This window comes from Onychomys torridus, chromosome 1, assembly GCF_903995425.1.
Source record: "Onychomys torridus chromosome 1, mOncTor1.1, whole genome shotgun sequence".
Lineage (NCBI taxonomy): Eukaryota > Metazoa > Chordata > Mammalia > Rodentia > Cricetidae > Onychomys > Onychomys torridus.
Window position 1 is genome coordinate 78,913,485 of NC_050443.1, and position 6,277 is coordinate 78,919,761.

The window sequence follows — 6,277 nt, forward strand, 5'->3', positions numbered from 1 at the left end:
TCAGAAACAATACATTACTCCAATTGCTCCATATTTCCCCACTACTTGGTGTCATCTAAGAACGTAGCCATTCCAGGGGCTGCAGAGTGACAGCTCATGGTAGATTTGTGTTGGCTTCATTTGGTTTGGCTTTGGTTTTTGAGATGAGCTGTGTAGAACTTGAGGTTCTCTTGCTTCTGCCTCCTGAGTGCTGGAATTACAGGCTTGAACCGCTGTGCCTGGCTTCACTGTGGCTTGATTTTGAACTTCTGTGTTTAGTGGTAGTGTTGAGTATCTTCTCATATGCCCATTGGTCATTGCCATATCTTATTTTTATAGTGTGTGTTCAAATGTTTTGTTTATTTAAAAAATATACTCTTTGCAAATAAAACCTACTCCTACCTTCATGTCATATTTTTTAATGACCTACTGAATTTAATTAGGGTTGCTTGCATGTGTATGAATTAGGGTTATTTAAGAAGCATAAGTTTCTTAACAGTGGCTGCATCACTGATGAAAAGGTAATTCCTCTCCTGTAGTGGTCATTAATTGCTAGTACTTCCTCAGCTAGTGGAGAGCCCTTCCAGCACTTTTGCCATCCATGTGGAAATGTTGACTGGCTTGATCTTGTCTAGGTCTTGTGCAGGTAACTAGAGCTGCTGTGAATCCGTGAGTGAAATGGACCTGTCATGACCAGAAAACAGCATTATGTAGCACTTCTCCCCATTCTCTGGTTCCTAATATTCTTTCAACCAGCTATTCCATGATATTTCCTGACCTCTGAGGGAATGGTAGTGTTATAGAATCCCTGTTTTAAGCTAAGAATTCAAAAATCCTTTGTTCTCAGCATTTTGACCCACTGACCATGGTTTAGAGAAACATCAATACATGGGTGTAAACATAAATATTTAGGAGGTATTTGAAATACCTTTGATAAATATTTGAAATATTTGAAAACTTGTCCATTTAGCAGAACAAAAGTAGTAGGTTCCTCCTAATACCTAAGACCCCCCCCCAAGCCCTGGGCATTTGACTAGGTTCACAATACCAAGCATGAATTCTTTCCTGTGGATCAGACTTTAAATTCAAGCTGAAGTGGTTATCCCCATAACAATTACAGTAGTAGGCACATCTCTCCTGACAGGTTGAAATTGTGGCATGCTAGGGACTACTGGGTAAGACCATTGATAACTTTTCTTTTCTTTTCTTTTTTTTTTTTTTTTGGAGCTGAGGATCGAACCCAGGGCCTTGCACTTGCTAGGCAAGCGCTCTGCCACTGAGCTAAATCCCCAACCCATTGATGACTTTTCTATTCTAGAAGCCTACATAGTACCTCCAGCACTTGAAAGCTTAGCCAGTAGTGAGGATGTATCCATCTAGGTCCCAGCTTGATTTATATATGTCCTGCAACCAAAGTATATGATTTCTTCAGCAATAGGGTGTGATGATATTGTGTTCCCCAAAATGTTGTGCATCCTAACAAACTTATCTGGGGTCAGAGAACAGAACAGCCACTAGATAGACATAGGGGCCAGAAAATAGTGGCACACACACCTTTAATCCTATCACTTGGAAGGCAGAGATCCATCTGGATCTCTGTGAGTTCAAGGCCATACTGGAAACAGCTACACATGGTAACAAGGGCCTTTAATCCCAGGAAGTAATGGCAGAAAGCAGAAAGGTATATAAGGCATGAAAACCAGGAACTAGGCTGGTTAAGCTTTTAGGCTTTTGAGCAGCAGTTCAGCTGAGAACCATTCAGATGAGGACACAGAGGCTTCCAGTCTGAGGAAACAGGATCAGCTGAGGAACTGGCAAGATGAGGTAGCTGTGGCTTGTTCTGCTTCTCTGATCTTCCAGAATTCACCCAATAACTGGCTCCAGGTTTGATTTTATTAATAAGATCATTTAAGATTCATGCTACAATAGGGAATTACTATCTAGTTTAGTGAGCAACCCAAGGGCGATAGCAATAGCCTGTATTATTTTGGGGTCTCAGGTACCTCCCTGATCAACATCATAGGGAGGTATTCCACATATGGCACTGGGTTTTTGTTTGTTTAATAATCCACAGCTTCTGGAAGACTCATTATCCATCCATGCAAGGTATTGCCTTTGAAACTACTTTTTAAATTGTACATTTGAATTAACTTACAAAGTAGTGGGTTTCCATATGGCCTTTCATATAGAAAAATTAATGTAATCATTTTCATATATTCTTGGTTTAACTCTTCTTCCAACCCCCTGCTTTCTCCCACCCCTAATACTTTCCCATTCTATTTTAATATTACATGTGTTCTAATATTCCCTTCCTCTACTTAAGGGATCCCTCCATCATGGGTCCTGTCTAGCTTTATGACCATTGAAGACACTTCAAATTAAACACACAAATCTGGAAATTCAGTGTTAGGATCTGCTAGGACGTGTGGGTTTGTCTTTAAGGACCTGGGTTACCTCATTTGGTGTATTTCCAAGTTCCAACCATTTCTTGCAAATTTAATTCTTTTCATAGTTAAATAAAATTTCATTGTGTATTTGTACTACATTTTCATTATCTTTTTTTGTTGTTTTTTGTTTTTCAAGACAGGCTTTCTCTGTGTAGCTTTCCCCTTTCCTGGAGCTCACTCTGTAGCCCAGGCTGGCCTCGAACTCAGAGATCTGCCTGCCTCTGCCTCCTGAGTGCTGGGATCAAAGGTGTGCGCCGCCACCACCCGGTCATTATCTTTCATCAGCTGATGGGCATGTGGGCTGATTCCATTCTCAAGCTATTGTGAATAGAGCAGCAGTGAACATGGATATACAGGTATCTCTTTAGAACACAAGTCCTTTTTGTATATTGGGGTTTCGTAGCAGAGTAACTATGTGTTCATAGAATTCATTTGGAAGGGTTCCTTCACTTTCTAATTTGTGGAACATTAGTAAAATTCAACAGTGAATCCACCTAGTCCTACCTCATCCTTGGTCAAGTGAATATTTTTAGAAATTACTACTTCAGTCTTGTTGCTGATATGTTTAGGTTTCTTATATTCTTAGCTCAATTTTGGTCAAGGCTACTTAGTAAAGAGGACCCTAAGAAAGACACAGGGATCACCCAACAACAGAGAAATGGATGAGATCTACATGAGCAAACTGGTGGTTGGGGGGTAATGGAGGGCAAGGGTCGGGGGAAAGAGAGCTTAGGGGAGCAGGAGATCCCAGCTGGATCAGAAGCAGAGTGGGAGAATGGGGAGGGAGATACCATGATGAATGTAGACACCAGGGGAATAGGAAGAAGCAGAGTGCTAGAGTGGTCCCCAGAAATCCACAAAGATACCTCCACTGTAGACTACTGGCAATGGTGGAGAGAGTGCCTGAGCTGACCTGCTCTGGTGATCCGATGGCTGAACACACTAGCTGTCATGATAGAACTCTCATCCAGTGTGGATGGAAGCAGATGCAGAAATCCATGACTGAGCCCCAGGTGGAGCTCCAGGAGTCCAATTGGCAAGAGAGAGGAGGGACTGTATGAGTGAGAGATATTGAGACCATGACTGGGAAAAGCACAGGGACAAATAGCCAAACTAGTGGAAATGCAGGAACTGTGAACCAATAGCTGAGGAGCTCCGTGGAACTGGAGCAGGCCCTCTGGATAATTGAGACAGTTGATTAGCTTGAACTGTTTAGGAAGCCCCTAAGCAGTGGGTCTGGGACCTGTCCTTGGTGCATGGGCTGGCTTTTTGGAGCCTGGAGCCTATGCTGGGACACTTTACTCAGCCGTGGTGTAGGGAGGAGGAGACTGGACCTGCCTTGGCTGAGTCTACCAGGCTGGGCTGACTCCCCAGGGGAGACCTTGCCTTGGAGGAGGTAGGAATGGGGGAGTGGATTGGGGGGGAGGGCAGGCGGGTGGGAGTAGGGAGGATGGGGGAATCCATGGCTGATATGTGAAATTAAGTTAATTACAAAATAAAATATTAAGTAAATTTTAAAAAAGAAATGTGTTCATTTCTTTCAAGTTTTCCAGTTTATTGTACTGTAATTAGAAAGCATTTCCTAATGATCATCTGGATTTCTGTAGTATCTGTTATATTGCCTCCTTTCTTCTCCACTTACATTTATGTGAGTCTTTTCTATGTTTCTTCTCGTTAATTTGGGCAAGGACTTGTTAATTTTGTTTACAGTTTGAAAGAACGGACCCTTCATTTCATCGTTCTTTTGTATTGTACTTTTAGTCTCTCCTTCAGTTCTTTTTCTTTGTCCTTTATTATTTCCTCCCTATCTCTAATTTGAGGTTGGTTTGCTCTTGTTTCACTGAAGACTATGAAGTGCATCATTAAATTATTTATTTGAGATCTCTCTGTTTCATGTATAGACACCTATAGTATTTGCTTCAGTCCACAGATTCTGTGACGCAGCATTTGAATTCATTTGATTCTGTGAACACTTTCATTCCTCCAGCCACATGCTGTTTATTCAAAGGTTCACAATTTAGTCTTCATGTGTTTGTACAGTTTCTGCACTTTCTCTCACTGTTAACTTCATGTTTTATGTTATTTGTGTCTGATAAAATGCAAGATATTAGTTTGCTTCTTGTACTTGGTTTTTTTGTTTTGTTTTGGTTTTTGTTTTTGTTTGGTTTTTTGAGCCATGGTTTCTCTGTGTAGCTTTGCGCCTTTCCTGGAACTCGCTTTGGAGACCAGGCTGGCCTCGAACTCACAGAGATCCACCTGCCTCTGCCTCCCAAGTGCTGGGATTAAAGGCGTGCACCGCCGCCGCCGCCGCCGCTGCCGCCGCCACCACCACCACTTGATATTTGTTGACTTATTTATGGATTAAAATATGACCCATTTTAGAAAAGTTGCATGCACTCATATAAAGAATGTATATTCTGCCACTTTGGGATAAAATTTTCTGTAGATGCCTGTTAAATTTGATCTATAGTGTAATTTAACTCTCATGTTTCTTCGTTGATCCTTATCATGAGAGTAGGGAGTTAAAACTACCTTCTAGTATTATATTGGAAGCCTATTTCTACCTTAAATCCAGTACTATCTGTTTTATAAAGTTAGGTTGTCTGGTATTCAGTATTCTTAGTGGATTATTCTTCATCATATGCAGTGACCTTGATTTTTAGCTTGAAATCTTGTTTGATTTTTTTTTCTTAGGCATGATAAAAGCCACATGTTGGCTGGGGAGATAAATTTCCTGCAGGAAGCAAGTTGTTAAATCTTGTTTGCTAATTCAATCAGTCTGATCTTTTAATTGGCTAATTAAGGCCATTGGCAGTCAAAGTTGTTACTGAATGAATGGACAAGTTCCTGAAGTCATGTCAGTTTTCATCTGGCTGTTTTGAAGAAACCATGTTCCTTTCTTCCTCCGTTATTCATCTTAGAGGTTTGGTGAATTACTGAATTAGTAGTGGTTCATTGTCTCCTTCTCATTTGATTTCCTACTCTCTCGGTGTGAGTTTTAAAATTTCTCATGCTTTTATAATTTGTATAATGTTTACCTCGCTGCTTCTTCTGAAAGCAGGACTCCTTTAAGTACTTTTTGCAATGCTGCTTTCACGGTCATGAATTCCTTCTGCTGTTGCCTTTCTTGGCAGCTCATTAGCCTTTGGTTTATAGAGACACCTTTGATAGAGATGGTGATCTATGCAGAAGGTATTTACTTTGAGGGCTTGAAATACATCACGCTGTGCTTTCCTGTCTTTAGAGCTTCTGTCAAGAAATCTGCTGATACTCCCTTAGGGTTGCCTGGTGTGAGAGTTGGCACTTCTCTCCTGTACCTTTCAACAGTCTTTCTTTCTTCTTTGGCTAGGAAGCTTAACCAAGAAGTGTCATCGAAAGAGTATTTTCTAGTCATACCTATTTAGAGTTCTAATGCCTCTACACCTAGGTGCCCATGTTTTTCCCAAGGTTTAGAGAAGGTTCTGTGATTATTCCATTGCACAGGTTTTCTTTAGTTGTGTGTCTCTCTACTCCTCTCTATATCCTGGTTATATATACACGATTGCTGTTTTAATGGTGTTCCATCGATTGTCTGTGTTCTGGTCATTTGGCCTTATATTTTTCTCGTCTCCCTGTAATACCTTTCCAACCTCCTTTTAAGCCCTAATATTTCTTCTACTTGTCTGGTCTGTGGTGAGGCTTTCCACTGCATCCTTTGTTGACCATGTCTAAGACTTCTATTTGATTCTTTCCCAGAATCCTTGACAGATTGTTTTTCTGTGTGCTCCATTGTCCTCCTTCATTTCTTTAGCTGTTTGTGTCCTCTTTAAATGTATGGCTCTTTTTTATTGATCATTTAAAAAATAGTCCTT